The sequence below is a fragment of the Hyperolius riggenbachi genome, chromosome 4, assembly GCF_040937935.1.
Source record: "Hyperolius riggenbachi isolate aHypRig1 chromosome 4, aHypRig1.pri, whole genome shotgun sequence".
NCBI classification, from domain to species: domain Eukaryota; kingdom Metazoa; phylum Chordata; class Amphibia; order Anura; family Hyperoliidae; genus Hyperolius; species Hyperolius riggenbachi.
In genome coordinates this window covers 24,831,269-24,844,555 of record NC_090649.1, presented here as the reverse complement: position 1 = coordinate 24,844,555, position 13,287 = coordinate 24,831,269, and the positions used below count along the sequence as shown (strand labels likewise).

At 46.9% G+C, this 13,287-nt stretch overlaps 18 non-coding genes across 18 annotated transcripts; all 18 read right to left on the bottom strand.

Moving 5' to 3' along the window:
• Window positions 1-2,768: 2,768 nt before the first annotated feature.
• TRNAA-AGC (transfer RNA alanine (anticodon AGC)) lies at window positions 2,769-2,841 on the bottom strand. The gene has a single exon. It is a non-coding gene; the product is annotated as a tRNA-Ala (tRNA).
• A 739-nt stretch (window positions 2,842-3,580) lies between these two features.
• Window positions 3,581-3,679, bottom strand: TRNAY-GUA (transfer RNA tyrosine (anticodon GUA)). The gene is made up of 2 exons: window positions 3,643-3,679; window positions 3,581-3,616 (listed from the first exon to the last, which is right to left on the bottom strand). It is a non-coding gene; the product is annotated as a tRNA-Tyr (tRNA).
• A 106-nt stretch (window positions 3,680-3,785) lies between these two features.
• TRNAA-AGC (transfer RNA alanine (anticodon AGC)) lies at window positions 3,786-3,858 on the bottom strand. The gene has a single exon. It is a non-coding gene; the product is annotated as a tRNA-Ala (tRNA).
• Window positions 3,859-4,597: 739 nt separating this feature from the next.
• On the bottom strand, window positions 4,598-4,696 carry TRNAY-GUA (transfer RNA tyrosine (anticodon GUA)). The gene is made up of 2 exons: window positions 4,660-4,696; window positions 4,598-4,633 (listed from the first exon to the last, which is right to left on the bottom strand). It is a non-coding gene; the product is annotated as a tRNA-Tyr (tRNA).
• Window positions 4,697-4,802: 106 nt separating this feature from the next.
• Window positions 4,803-4,875, bottom strand: TRNAA-AGC (transfer RNA alanine (anticodon AGC)). Its single transcript has one exon. It is a non-coding gene; the product is annotated as a tRNA-Ala (tRNA).
• A 739-nt stretch (window positions 4,876-5,614) lies between these two features.
• On the bottom strand, window positions 5,615-5,713 carry TRNAY-GUA (transfer RNA tyrosine (anticodon GUA)). The gene is made up of 2 exons: window positions 5,677-5,713; window positions 5,615-5,650 (listed from the first exon to the last, which is right to left on the bottom strand). It is a non-coding gene; the product is annotated as a tRNA-Tyr (tRNA).
• Window positions 5,714-5,819: 106 nt separating this feature from the next.
• TRNAA-AGC (transfer RNA alanine (anticodon AGC)) lies at window positions 5,820-5,892 on the bottom strand. Its single transcript has one exon. It is a non-coding gene; the product is annotated as a tRNA-Ala (tRNA).
• A 739-nt stretch (window positions 5,893-6,631) lies between these two features.
• Window positions 6,632-6,730, bottom strand: TRNAY-GUA (transfer RNA tyrosine (anticodon GUA)). The gene is made up of 2 exons: window positions 6,694-6,730; window positions 6,632-6,667 (listed from the first exon to the last, which is right to left on the bottom strand). It is a non-coding gene; the product is annotated as a tRNA-Tyr (tRNA).
• A 106-nt stretch (window positions 6,731-6,836) lies between these two features.
• TRNAA-AGC (transfer RNA alanine (anticodon AGC)) lies at window positions 6,837-6,909 on the bottom strand. Its single transcript has one exon. It is a non-coding gene; the product is annotated as a tRNA-Ala (tRNA).
• A 739-nt stretch (window positions 6,910-7,648) lies between these two features.
• Window positions 7,649-7,747, bottom strand: TRNAY-GUA (transfer RNA tyrosine (anticodon GUA)). The gene is made up of 2 exons: window positions 7,711-7,747; window positions 7,649-7,684 (listed from the first exon to the last, which is right to left on the bottom strand). It is a non-coding gene; the product is annotated as a tRNA-Tyr (tRNA).
• A 106-nt stretch (window positions 7,748-7,853) lies between these two features.
• Window positions 7,854-7,926, bottom strand: TRNAA-AGC (transfer RNA alanine (anticodon AGC)). Its single transcript has one exon. It is a non-coding gene; the product is annotated as a tRNA-Ala (tRNA).
• Window positions 7,927-8,665: 739 nt separating this feature from the next.
• On the bottom strand, window positions 8,666-8,764 carry TRNAY-GUA (transfer RNA tyrosine (anticodon GUA)). The gene is made up of 2 exons: window positions 8,728-8,764; window positions 8,666-8,701 (listed from the first exon to the last, which is right to left on the bottom strand). It is a non-coding gene; the product is annotated as a tRNA-Tyr (tRNA).
• Window positions 8,765-8,870: 106 nt separating this feature from the next.
• TRNAA-CGC (transfer RNA alanine (anticodon CGC)) lies at window positions 8,871-8,943 on the bottom strand. The gene has a single exon. It is a non-coding gene; the product is annotated as a tRNA-Ala (tRNA).
• Window positions 8,944-9,683: 740 nt separating this feature from the next.
• On the bottom strand, window positions 9,684-9,782 carry TRNAY-GUA (transfer RNA tyrosine (anticodon GUA)). Its single transcript has 2 exons — window positions 9,746-9,782; window positions 9,684-9,719 (listed from the first exon to the last, which is right to left on the bottom strand). It is a non-coding gene; the product is annotated as a tRNA-Tyr (tRNA).
• Window positions 9,783-9,888: 106 nt separating this feature from the next.
• On the bottom strand, window positions 9,889-9,961 carry TRNAA-AGC (transfer RNA alanine (anticodon AGC)). Its single transcript has one exon. It is a non-coding gene; the product is annotated as a tRNA-Ala (tRNA).
• A 944-nt stretch (window positions 9,962-10,905) lies between these two features.
• On the bottom strand, window positions 10,906-10,978 carry TRNAA-AGC (transfer RNA alanine (anticodon AGC)). Its single transcript has one exon. It is a non-coding gene; the product is annotated as a tRNA-Ala (tRNA).
• A 739-nt stretch (window positions 10,979-11,717) lies between these two features.
• Window positions 11,718-11,816, bottom strand: TRNAY-GUA (transfer RNA tyrosine (anticodon GUA)). The gene is made up of 2 exons: window positions 11,780-11,816; window positions 11,718-11,753 (listed from the first exon to the last, which is right to left on the bottom strand). It is a non-coding gene; the product is annotated as a tRNA-Tyr (tRNA).
• A 918-nt stretch (window positions 11,817-12,734) lies between these two features.
• TRNAY-GUA (transfer RNA tyrosine (anticodon GUA)) lies at window positions 12,735-12,833 on the bottom strand. The gene is made up of 2 exons: window positions 12,797-12,833; window positions 12,735-12,770 (listed from the first exon to the last, which is right to left on the bottom strand). It is a non-coding gene; the product is annotated as a tRNA-Tyr (tRNA).
• Window positions 12,834-13,287: the final 454 nt, after the last annotated feature.

The following is a 13,287-nucleotide window of genomic DNA, read 5'->3' as shown; positions in this document are numbered from 1 at the left end:
TCTTTTGTCTTCACAGAGTGTTGAGCAAGGGGTCAACAAAAAGTAGGAATTTTAGAAAGGTGTGATACAACCGGTAAAAAGTAATCAGACTCCCAAAAGTGGAAGCAGACAAAACGGGTCGCTAGAGGTATTAAGTCAAATACAAAGCACTTTGTCTTCAAACAAAGTAGTGGGCTGCTGCCAATAAGGGTCGCTACTGACTTTAGTTCTTCTCCAATGACCTAGTAGATGGAATGGAAAGTGGGAGAAAGCACTCTTGCCCTTGTTGCTTTTTTTTGTGCTCTGGACTGAGGTGCAGTGAGGCTAAAAAGGGGGAACTTGATGGCCACTGAGCTATGAAAGGATACCCCACAAGAGTCTTTTTTGGCCTTTGATCCTCAACCCTACCCAGCTGAACTCTGTAACTCTTTCTAGCAAGCTGCCCGACTCCCCTTTTTTAATTGAGTCAGGGTAACAGTAATAGGTAATTACCCTGGCAGGTAGAAGCCCAAAAATGGTTTGCCAGAGATGTGGGCCGTTTTCCACTAAAGCGGTGGAGTAAGGAAGACGCTGTTGTATCATGGGATGCAAACGGGAAAGGGTCAACAAGAAAGACGGTGTGTTATCAACGTGACGTAAAAGTTCCTTCGAGCCGGAATCGAACCAGCGACCTAAGGATTACAGTTTTCTCAACATTTTGTCAATCTACAGTCTCACGCTCTACCAGCTGAGCTATCGAAGGATACCCCAGCTAAGGTTTTGCCAGCCTTTGATCCTCATTCCGAGCGAGCGGAAGGTGCAGAAAATGAGTGTTTGTCTCTGGGGTTCAAGATGGAAAAGCATGTGTGTGGAGGATGCGGGCATCGATCCCGCTAACTCTCGCATGCTAAGCGAGCGCTCCACCATTTGAGCTAATCCCACATCTATACACATCTGCGCAAGAGACGCGGGCGGATGAGCGGAACTGCGATGTCAGAGTTAACGATGGAACGCCACACAGTTTCATTGGAATGGAGGACTGTGTATTTTACAACATTTCTTTTGTCTTCACAGAGTGTTGAGCAAGGGGTCAACAAAAAGTAGGAATTTTAGAAAGGTGTGATACAACCGGTAAAAAGTAATCAGACTCCCAAAAGTGGAAGCAGACAAAACGGGTCGCTAGAGGTATTAAGTCAAATACAAAGCACTTTGTCTTCAAACAAAGTAGTGGGCTGCTGCCAATAAGGGTCGCTACTGACTTTAGTTCTTCTCCAATGACCTAGTAGATGGAATGGAAAGTGGGAGAAAGCACTCTTGCCCTTGTTGCTTTTTTTTTTGTGCTCTGGACTGAGGTGCAGTGAGGCTAAAAAGGGGGAACTTGATGGCCACTGAGCTATGAAAGGATACCCCACAAGAGTCTTTTTTGGCCTTTGATCCTCAACCCTACCCAGCTGAACTCTGTAACTCTTTCTAGCAAGCTGCCCGACTGTCACGATCTGTGACGATAGGTGGACGCAGAGAGTGTCTGATTACCGGTAATCTGCAGTATCACCGGCACACAGACGTATATCTGATTATGGGTGAGCTGCAGTCGCACCGACAATCCGATATATAAACTAACCCCTGCCCACTCAAGGTGTATAGTGATTGGTGCAACAGTAATAGGCACTACGCAGTGGCGAGACACACTGCTAGCGGTAACTTCCGTCCAGCGGCAAGGGCCCGCTGGAGGAGGATAGTGAAACAAGCAAAATTCGGCAACAGAGTATCAATAAAGCAAGGTACAGAGTCAGGAGGCTAGGACGGAGTCTAATAACAAGCCGGGGTTCGGCAACAGGAGATCGGAATATCAAGGTACAGTATCACAGATCAGAGGCGAAAACGAGAGGTACAGCAAGGTCGGCAACAGGAGATCAGATTGGCAAAAGTACAAGAGGATTAGGCAAGAGCAAGGTCAAGAACGAGCAAAAAGGTCAAAGGCACAGATAAATCACAATGGTATGTTTCTTCCAGTACTTATATATTGGCAGTACCAATATATAAGTATACTGTGGATCCGAGAGCTAACACAGGTGTGATCGCTACAGCGGACACAGAATACTGACAGTCTGCTGCTTAAATGCAGACTGTCACTTCAGCAAACTCCACCCCCCCCGATGATGTCAGGAAGGAGGCGGCAACTGTCCCGGCAGCCTGCTCATGTGATTTTCCTCCTCAGGGCATAAAGGGCGTGACGCTCCGTGCGTGCGCGCGTTGCCCTGCCCTGCTGAGACATGCTCCTGGTGGTACGCTGAGCGGAGGAGGATGACGCCGGGACAGACCGGAAGTTCGGGGTCCCGATGACGTCAGCCGCGAGCGCGGCGTTCGCACTACCGCTGGCGGTGGGGGTGAGTCCATGCCTGACACCGACTCCCCTTTTTTAATTGAGTCAGGGTAACAGTAATAGGTAATTACCCTGGCAGGTAGAAGCCCAAAAATGGTTTGCCAGAGATGTGGGCCGTTTTCCACTAAAGCGGTGGAGTAAGGAAGACGCTGTTGTATCATGGGATGCAAACGGGAAAGGGTCAACAAGAAAGACGGTGTGTTATCAACGTGACGTAAAAGTTCCTTCGAGCCGGAATCGAACCAGCGACCTAAGGATTATAGTTTTCTCAACATTTTGTCAATCTACAGTCCTCCGCTCTACTAGCTGAGCTATCGAAGGATACCCCAGCTAAGGTTTTGCCAGCCTTTGATCCTCATTCCTAGCGAGCGGAAGGTGCAGAAAATGAGTGTTTGTCTCTGGGGTTCAAGATGGAAAAGCATGTGTGTGGAGGATGCGGGCATCGATCCCGCTACCTCTCGCATGCTAAGCAAGCGCTCTACCATTTGAGCTAATCCCCCATCTATACACATCTGCGCAAGAGACGCGGGCGGATGAGCGGAACTGCGATGTCAGAGTTAACGATGGAACGCCACACAGTTTTATTGGAATGGAGGACTGTGTATTTTACAACATTTCTTTTGTCTTCACAGAGTGTTGAGCAAGGGGTCAACAAAAAGTAGGAATTTTAGAAAGGTGTGATACAACCGGTAAAAAGTAATCAGACTCCCAAAAGTGGAAGCAGACAAAACGGGTCGCTAGAGGTATTAAGTCAAATACAAAGTACTTTGTCTTCAAACAAAGTAGTGGGCTGCTGCCAATAAGGGTCGCTACTGACTTTAGTTCTTCTCCAATGACCTAGTAGATGGAATGGAAAGTGGGAGAAAGCACTCTTGCCCTTGTTGCTTTTATTTTGTGCTCTGGACTGAGGTGCAGTGAGGCTAAAAAGGGGGAACTTGATGGCCACTGAGCTATGAAAGGATACCCCACAAGAGTCTTTTTTGGCCTTTGATCCTCAACCCTACCCAGCTGAACTCTGTAACTCTTTCTAGCAAGCTGCCCGACTCCCCTTTTTTAATTGAGTCAGGGTAACAGTAATAGGTAATTACCCTGGCAGGTAGAAGCCCAAAAATGGTTTGCCAGAGATGTGGGCCGTTTTCCACTAAAGCGGTGGAGTAAGGAAGACGCTGTTGTATCATGGGATGCAAACGGGAAAGGGTCAACAAGAAAGACGGTGTGTTATCAACGTGACGTAAAAGTTCCTTCGAGCCGGAATCGAACCAGCGACCTAAGGATTACAGTTTTCTCAACATTTTGTCAATCTACAGTCCTCCGCTCTACCAGCTGAGCTATCGAAGGATACCCCAGCTAAGGTTTTGCCAGCCTTTGATCCTCATTCCTAGCGAGCGGAAGGTGCAGAAAATGAGTGTTTGTCTCTGGGGTTCAAGATGGAAAAGCATGTGTGTGGAGGATGCGGGCATCGATCCCGCTACCTCTCGCATGCTAAGCGAGCGCTCTACCATTTGAGCTAATCCCCCATCTATACACATCTGCGCAAGAGACGCGGGCGGATGAGCGGAACTGCGATGTCAGAGTTAACGATGGAACGCCACACAGTTTTATTGGAATGGAGGACTGTGTATTTTACAACATTTCTTTTGTCTTCACAGAGTGTTGAGCAAGGGGTCAACAAAAAGTAGGAATTTTAGAAAGGTGTGATACAACCGGTAAAAAGTAATCAGACTCCCAAAAGTGGAAGCAGACAAAACGGGTCGCTAGAGGTATTAAGTCAAATACAAAGCACTTTGTCTTCAAACAAAGTAGTGGGCTGCTGCCAATAAGGGTCGCTACTGACTTTAGTTCTTCTCCAATGACCTAGTAGATGGAATGGAAAGTGGGAGAAAGCACTCTTGCCCTTGTTGCTTTTTTTTTGTGCTCTGGACTGAGGTGCAGTGAGGCTAAAAAGGGGGAACTTGATGGCCACTGAGCTATGAAAGGATACCCCACAAGAGTCTTTTTTGGCCTTTGATCCTCAACCCTACCCAGCTGAACTCTGTAACTCTTTCTAGCAAGCTGCCCGACTCCCCTTTTTTAATTGAGTCAGGGTAACAGTAATAGGTAATTACCCTGGCAGGTTGAAGCCCAAAAATGGTTTGCCAGAGATGTGGGCCGTTTTCCACTAAAGCGGTGGAGTAAGGAAGACGCTGTTGTATCATGGGATGCAAACGGGAAAGGGTCAACAAGAAAGACGGTGTGTTATCAACGTGACGTAAAAGTTCCTTCGAGCCGGAATCGAACCTGCGACCTAAGGATTACAGTTTTCTCAACATTTTGTCAATCTACAGTCCTCCGCTCTACCAGCTGAGCTATCGAAGGATACCCCAGCTAAGGTTTTGCCAGCCTTTGATCCTCATTCCTAGCGAGCGGAAGGTGCAGAAAATGAGTGTTTGTCTCTGGGGTTCAAGATGGAAAAGCATGTGTGTGGAGGATGCGGGCATCGATCCCGCTACCTCTCGCATGCTAAGCGAGCGCTCTACCATTTGAGCTAATCCCCCATCTATACACATCTGCGCAAGAGACGCGGGCGGATGAGCGGAACTGCGATGTCAGAGTTAACGATGGAACGCCACACAGTTTCATTGGAATGGAGGACTGTGTATTTTACAACATTTCTTTTGTCTTCACAGAGTGTTGAGCAAGGGGTCAACAAAAAGTAGGAATTTTAGAAAGGTGTGATACAACCGGTAAAAAGTAATCAGACTCCCAAAAGTGGAAGCAGACAAAACGGGTCGCTAGAGGTATTAAGTCAAATACAAAGCACTTTGTCTTCAAACAAAGTAGTGGGCTGCTGCCAATAAGGGTCGCTACTGACTTTAGTTCTTCTCCAATGACCTAGTAGATGGAATGGAAAGTGGGAGAAAGCACTCTTGCCCTTGTTGCTTTTTTTTTGTGCTCTGGACTGAGGTGCAGTGAGGCTAAAAAGGGGGAACTTGATGGCCACTGAGCTATGAAAGGATACCCCACAAGAGTCTTTTTTGGCCTTTGATCCTCAACCCTACCCAGCTGAACTCTGTAACTCTTTCTAGCAAGCTGCCCGACTCCCCTTTTTTAATTGAGTCAGGGTAACAGTAATAGGTAATTACCCTGGCAGGTAGAAGCCCAAAAATGGTTTGCCAGAGATGTGGGCCGTTTTCCACTAAAGCGGTGGAGTAAGGAAGACGCTGTTGTATCATGGGATGCAAACGGCAAAGGGTCAACAAGAAAGACGGTGTGTTATCAACGTGACGTAAAAGTTCCTTCGAGCCGGAATCGAACCAGCGACCTAAGGATTACAGTTTTCTCAACATTTTGTCAATCTACAGTCCTCCGCTCTACCAGCTGAGCTATCGAAGGATACCCCAGCTAAGGTTTTGCCAGCCTTTGATCCTCATTCCTAGCGAGCGGAAGGTGCAGAAAATGAGTGTTTGTCTCTGGGGTTCAAGATGGAAAAGCATGTGTGTGGAGGATGCGGGCATCGATCCCGCTACCTCTCGCATGCTAAGCGAGCGCTCTACCATTTGAGCTAATCCCCCATCTATACACATCTGCGCAAGAGACGCGGGCGGATGAGCGGAACTGCGATGTCAGAGTTAACGATGGAACGCCACACAGTTTCATTGGAATGGAGGACTGTGTATTTTACAACATTTCTTTTGTCTTCACAGAGTGTTGAGCAAGGGGTCAACAAAAAGTAGGAATTTTAGAAAGGTGTGATACAACCGGTAAAAAGTAATCAGACTCCCAAAAGTGGAAGCAGACAAAACGGGTCGCTAGAGGTATTAAGTCAAATACAAAGCACTTTGTCTTCAAACAAAGTAGTGGGCTGCTGCCAATAAGGGTCGCTACTGACTTTAGTTCTTCTCCAATGACCTAGTAGATGGAATGGAAAGTGGGAGAAAGCACTCTTGCCCTTGTTGCTTTTTTTTTGTGCTCTGGACTGAGGTGCAGTGAGGCTAAAAAGGGGGAACTTGATGGCCACTGAGCTATGAAAGGATACCCCACAAGAGTCTTTTTTGGCCTTTGATCCTCAACCCTACCCAGCTGAACTCTGTAACTCTTTCTAGCAAGCTGCCCGACTCCCCTTTTTTAATTGAGTCAGGGTAACAGTAATAGGTAATTACCCTGGCAGGTAGAAGCCCAAAAATGGTTTGCCAGAGATGTGGGCCGTTTTCCACTAAAGCGGTGGAGTAAGGAAGACGCTGTTGTATCATGGGATGCAAACGGGAAAGGGTCAACAAGAAAGACGGTGTGTTATCAACGTGACGTAAAAGTTCCTTCGAGCCGGAATCGAACCAGCGACCTAAGGATTACAGTTTTCTCAACATTTTGTCAATCTACAGTCCTCCGCTCTACCAGCTGAGCTATCGAAGGATACCCCAGCTAAGGTTTTGCCAGCCTTTGATCCTCATTCCTAGCGAGCGGAAGGTGCAGAAAATGAGTGTTTGTCTCTGGGGTTCAAGATGGAAAAGCATGTGTGTGGAGGATGCGGGCATCGATCCCGCTACCTCTCGCATGCTAAGCGAGCGCTCTACCATTTGAGCTAATCCCCCATCTATACACATCTGCGCAAGAGACGCGGGCGGATGAGCGGAACTGCGATGTCAGAGTTAACGATGGAACGCCACACAGTTTCATTGGAATGGAGGACTGTGTATTTTACAACATTTCTTTTGTCTTCACAGAGTGTTGAGCAAGGGGTCAACAAAAAGTAGGAATTTTAGAAAGGTGTGATACAACCGGTAAAAAGTAATCAGACTCCCAAAAGTGGAAGCAGACAAAACGGGTCGCTAGAGGTATTAAGTCAAATACAAAGCACTTTGTCTTCAAACAAAGTAGTGGGCTGCTGCCAATAAGGGTCGCTACTGACTTTAGTTCTTCTCCAATGACCTAGTAGATGGAATGGAAAGTGGGAGAAAGCACTCTTGCCCTTGTTGCTTTTTTTTTGTGCTCTGGACTGAGGTGCAGTGAGGCTAAAAAGGGGGAACTTGATGGCCACTGAGCTATGAAAGGATACCCCACAAGAGTCTTTTTTGGCCTTTGATCCTCAACCCTACCCAGCTGAACTCTGTAACTCTTTCTAGCAAGCTGCCCGACTCCCCTTTTTTAATTGAGTCAGGGTAACAGTAATAGGTAATTACCCTGGCAGGTAGAAGCCCAAAAATGGTTTGCCAGAGATGTGGGCCGTTTTCCACTAAAGCGGTGGAGTAAGGAAGACGCTGTTGTATCATGGGATGCAAACGGGAAAGGGTCAACAAGAAAGACGGTGTGTTATCAACGTGACGTAAAAGTTCCTTCGAGCCGGAATTGAACCAGCAACCTAAGGATTACAGTTTTCTCAACATTTTGTGAATCTACAGTCCTCCGCTCTACCAGCTGAGCTATCGAAGGATACCCCAGCTAAGGTTTTGCCAGCCTTTGATCCTCATTCCTAGCGAGCGGAAGGTGCAGAAAATGAGTGTTTGTCTCTGGGGTTCAAGATGGAAAAGCATGTGTGTGGAGGATGCGGGCATCGATCCCGCTACCTCTCGCATGCTAAGCGAGCGCTCTACCATTTGAGCTAATCCCCCATCTATACACATCTGCGCAAGAGACGCGGGCGGATGAGCGGAACTGCGATGTCAGAGTTAACGATGGAACGCCACACAGTTTCATTGGAATGGAGGACTGTGTATTTTACAACATTTCTTTTGTCTTCACAGAGTGTTGAGCAAGGGGTCAACAAAAAGTAGGAATTTTAGAAAGGTGTGATACAACCGGTAAAAAGTAATCAGACTCCCAAAAGTGGAAGCAGACAAAACGGGTCGCTAGAGGTATTAAGTCAAATACAAAGCACTTTGTCTTCAAACAAAGTAGTGGGCTGCTGCCAATAAGGGTCGCTACTGACTTTAGTTCTTCTCCAATGACCTAGTAGATGGAATGGAAAGTGGGAGAAAGCACTCTTGCCCTTGTTGCTTTTATTTTGTGCTCTGGACTGAGGTGCAGTGAGGCTAAAAAGGGGGAACTTGATGGCCACTGAGCTATGAAAGGATACCCCACAAGAGTCTTTTTTGGCCTTTGATCCTCAACCCTACCCAGCTGAACTCTGTAACTCTTTCTAGCAAGCTGCCCGACTCCCCTTTTTTAATTGAGTCAGGGTAACAGTAATAGGTAATTACCCTGGCAGGTAGAAGCCCAAAAATGGTTTGCCAGAGATGTGGGCCGTTTTCCACTAAAGCGGTGGAGTAAGGAAGACGCTGTTGTATCATGGGATGCAAACGGGAAAGGGTCAACAAGAAAGACGGTGTGTTATCAACGTGACGTAAAAGTTCCTTCGAGCCGGAATCAAACCAGCGACCTAAGGATTACAGTTTTCTCAACATTTTGTCAATCTACAGTCCTCCGCTCTACCAGCTGAGCTATCGAAGGATACCCCAGCTAAGGTTTTGCCAGCCTTTGATCCTCATTCCTAGCGAGCGGAAGGTGCAGAAAATGAGTGTTTGTCTCTGGGGTTCAAGATGGAAAAGCATGTGTGTGGAGGATGCGGGCATCGATCCCACTACCTCTCGCATGCGAAGCGAGCGCTCTACCATTTGAGCTAATCCCCCATCTATACACATCTGCGCAAGAGACGCGGGCGGATGAGCGGAACTGCGATGTCAGAGTTAACGATGGAACGCCACACAGTTTCATTGGAATGGAGGACTGTGTATTTTACAACATTTCTTTTGTCTTCACAGAGTGTTGAGCAAGGGGTCAACAAAAAGTAGGAATTTTAGAAAGGTGTGATACAACCGGTAAAAAGTAATCAGACTCCCAAAAGTGGAAGCAGACAAAACGGGTCGCTAGAGGTATTAAGTCAAATACAAAGCACTTTGTCTTCAAACAAAGTAGTGGGCTGCTGCCAATAAGGGTCGCTACTGACTTTAGTTCTTCTCCAATGACCTAGTAGATGGAATGGAAAGTGGGAGAAAGCACTCTTGCCCTTGTTGCTTTTTTTTTGTGCTCTGGACTGAGGTGCAGTGAGGCTAAAAAGGGGGAACTTGATGGCCACTGAGCTATGAAAGGATACCCCACAAGAGTCTTTTTTTGGCCTTTGATCCTCAACCCTACCCAGCTGAACTCTGTAACTCTTTCTAGCAAGCTGCCCGACTCCCCTTTTTTAATTGAGTCAGGGTAACAGTAATAGGTAATTACCCTGGCAGGTAGAAGCCCAAAAATGGTTTGCCAGAGATGTGGGCCGTTTTCCACTAAAGCGGTGGAGTAAGGAAGACGCTGTTGTATCATGGGATGCAAACGGGAAAGGGTCAACAAGAAAGACGGTGTGTTATCAACGTGACGTAAAAGTTCCTTCGAGCCGGAATCGAACCAGCGACCTAAGGATTACAGTTTTCTCAACATTTTGTCAATCTACAGTCCTCCGCTCTACCAGCTGAGCTATCGAAGGATACCCCAGCTAAGGTTTTGCCAGCCTTTGATCCTCATTCCTAGCGAGCGGAAGGTGCAGAAAATGAGTGTTTGTCTCTGGGGTTCAAGATGGAAAAGCATGTGTGTGGAGGATGCGGGCATCGATCCCGCTACCTCTCGCATGCTAAGCGAGCGCTCTACCATTTGAGCTAATCCCCCATCTATACACATCTGCGCAAGAGACGCGGGCGGATGAGCGGAACTGCGATGTCAGAGTTAACGATGGAACGCCACACAGTTTCATTGGAATGGAGGACTGTGTATTTTACAACATTTCTTTTGTCTTCACAGAGTGTTGAGCAAGGGGTCAACAAAAAGTAGGAATTTTAGAAAGGTGTGATACAACCGGTAAAAAGTAATCAGACTCCCAAGAGTGGAAGCAGACAAAACGGGTCGCTAGAGGTATTAAGTCAAATACAAAGCACTTTGTCTTCAAACAAAGTAGTGGGCTGCTGCCAATAAGGGTCGCTACTGACTTTAGTTCTTCTCCAATGACCTAGTAGATGGAATGGAAAGTGGGAGAAAGCACTCTTGCCCTTGTTGCTTTTATTTTGTGCTCTGGACTGAGGTGCAGTGAGGCTAAAAAGGGGGAACTTGATGGCCACTGAGCTATGAAAGGATACCCCACAAGAGTCTTTTTTGGCCTTTGATCCTCAACCCTACCCAGCTGAACTTTGTAACTCTTTCTAGCAAGCTGCCCGACTCCCCTTTTTTAATTGAGTCAGGGTAACAGTAATAGGTAATTACCCTGGCAGGTAGAAGCCCAAAAATGGTTTGCCAGAGATGTGGGCCGTTTTCCACTAAAGCGGTGGAGTAAGGAAGACGCTGTTGTATCATGGGATGCAAACGGGAAAGGGTCAACAAGAAAGACGGTGTGTTATCAACGTGACGTAAAAGTTCCTTCGAGCCGGAATCGAACCAGCGACCTAAGGTTTACAGTTTTCTCAACATTTTGTCAATCTACAGTCCGTCGCTCTACCAGCTGAGCTATCGAAGGATACCCCAGCTAAGGTTTTGCCAGCCTTTGATCCTCATTCCTAGCGAGCGGAAGGTGCAGAAAATGAGTGTTTGTCTCTGGGGTTCAAGATGGAAAAGCATGTGTGTGGAGGATGCGGGCATCGATCCCGCTACCTCTCGCATGCTAAGCGAGCGCTCTACCATTTGAGCTAATCCCCCATCTATAGACATCTGCGCAAGAGACGCGGGCGGATGAGCGGAACTTCGATGTCAGAGTTAACGATGGAACGCCACACAGTTTCATTGGAATGGAGGACTGTGTATTTTACAACATTTCTTTTGTCTTCACAGAGTGTTGAGCAAGGGGTCAACAAAAAGTAGGAATTTTAGAAAGGTGTGATACAACCGGTAAAAAGTAATCAGACTCCCAAAAGTGGAAGCAGACAAAACGGGTCGCTAGAGGTATTAAGTCAAATACAAAACACTTTGTCTTCAAACAAAGTAGTGGGCTGCTGCCAATAAGGGTCGCTACTGACTTTAGTTCTTCTCCAATGACCTAGTAGATGGAATGGAAAGTGGGAGAAAGCACTCTTGCCCTTGTTGCTTTTTTTTTGTGCTCTGGACTGAGGTGCAGTGAGGCTAAAAAGGGGGAACTTGATGGCCACTGAGCTATGAAAGGATACCCCACAAGAGTCTTTTTTGGCCTTTGATCCTCAACCCTACCCAGCTGAACTCTGTAACTCTTTCTAGCAAGCTGCCCGACTCCCCTTTTTTAATTGAGTCAGGGTAACAGTAATAGGTAATTACCCTGGCAGGTAGAAGCCCAAAAATGGTTTGCCAGAGATGTGGGCCGTTTTCCACTAAAGCGGTGGAGTAAGGAAGACGCTGTTGTATCATGGGATGCAAACGGGAAAGGGTCAACAAGAAAGACGGTGTGTTATCAACGTGACGTAAAAGTTCCTTCGAGCCGGAATCGAACCAGCAACCTAAGGATTACAGTTTTCTCAACATTTTGTCAATCTACAGTCCTCCGCTCTACCAGCTGAGCTATCGAAGGATACCCCAGCTAAGGTTTTGCCAGCCTTTGATCCTCATTCCTAGCGAGCGGAAGGTGCAGAAAATGAGTGTTTGTCTCTGGGGTTCAAGATGGAAAAGCATGTGTGTGGAGGATGCAGGCATCGATCCCGCTACCTCTCGCATGCTAAGCGAGCGCTCTACCATTTGAGCTAATCCCCCATCTATACACATCTGCGCAAGAGACGCGGGCGGATGAGCGGAACTGCGATGTCAGAGTTAACGATGGAACGCCACACAGTTTCATTGGAATGGAGGACTGTGTATTTTACAACATTTCTTTTGTCTTCACAGAGTGTTGAGCAAGGGGTCAACAAAAAGTAGGAATTTTAGAAAGGTGTGATACAACCGGTAAAAAGTAATCAGACTCCCAAAAGTGGAAGCAGACAAAACGGGTCGCTAGAGGTATTAAGTCAAATACAAAGCACTTTGTCTTCAAACAAAGTAGGGGGCTGCTGCCAATAAGGGTCGCTACTGACTTTAGTTCTTCTCCAATGACCTAGTAGATGGAATGGAAAGTGGGAGAAAGCACTCTTGCCCTTGTTGCTTTTTTTTTGTGCTCTGGACTGAGGTGCAGTGAGGCTAAAAAGGGGGAACTTGATGGCCACTGAGCTATGAAAGGATACCCCACAAGAGTCTTTTTTGGCCTTTGATCCTCAACCCTACCCAGCTGAACTCTGTAACTCTTTCTAGCAAGCTGCCCGACTCCCCTTTTTTAATTGAGTCAGGGTAACAGTAATAGGTAATTACCCTGGCAGGTAGAAGCCCAAAAATGGTTTGCCAGAGATGTGGGCCGTTTTCCACTAAAGCGGTGGAGTAAGGAAGACGCTGTTGTATCATGGGATGCAAACGGGAAAGGGTCAACAAGAAAGACGGTGTGTTATCAACGTGACGTAAAAGTTCCTTCGAGCCGGAATCGAACCAGTGACCTAAGGATTACAGTTTTCTCAACATTTTGTCAATCTACAGTCCTCCGCTCTACCAGCTGAGCTATCGAAGGATACCCCAGCTAAGCTTTTGCCAGCCTTTGATCCTCATTCCTAGCGAGCGGAAGGTGCAGAAAATGAGTGTTTGTCTCTGGGGTTCAAGATGGAAAAGCATGTGTGTGGAGGATGCAGGCATCGATCCCGCTACCTCTCGCATGCTAAGCGAGCGCTCTACCATTTGAGCTAATCCCCCATCTATACACATCTGCGCAAGAGACGTGGGCGGATGAGCGGAACTGCGATGTCAGAGTTAACGATGGAACGCCACACAGTTTCATTGGAATGGAGGACTGTGTATTTTACAACATTTCTTTTGTCTTCACAGAGTGTTGAGCAAGGGGTCAACAAAAAGTAGGAATTTTAGAAAGGTGTGATACAACCGGTAAAAAGTAATCAGACTCCCAAAAGTGGAAGCAGACAAAACGGGTCGCTAGAGGTATTAAGTCAAATACAAAGCACTTTGTCTTC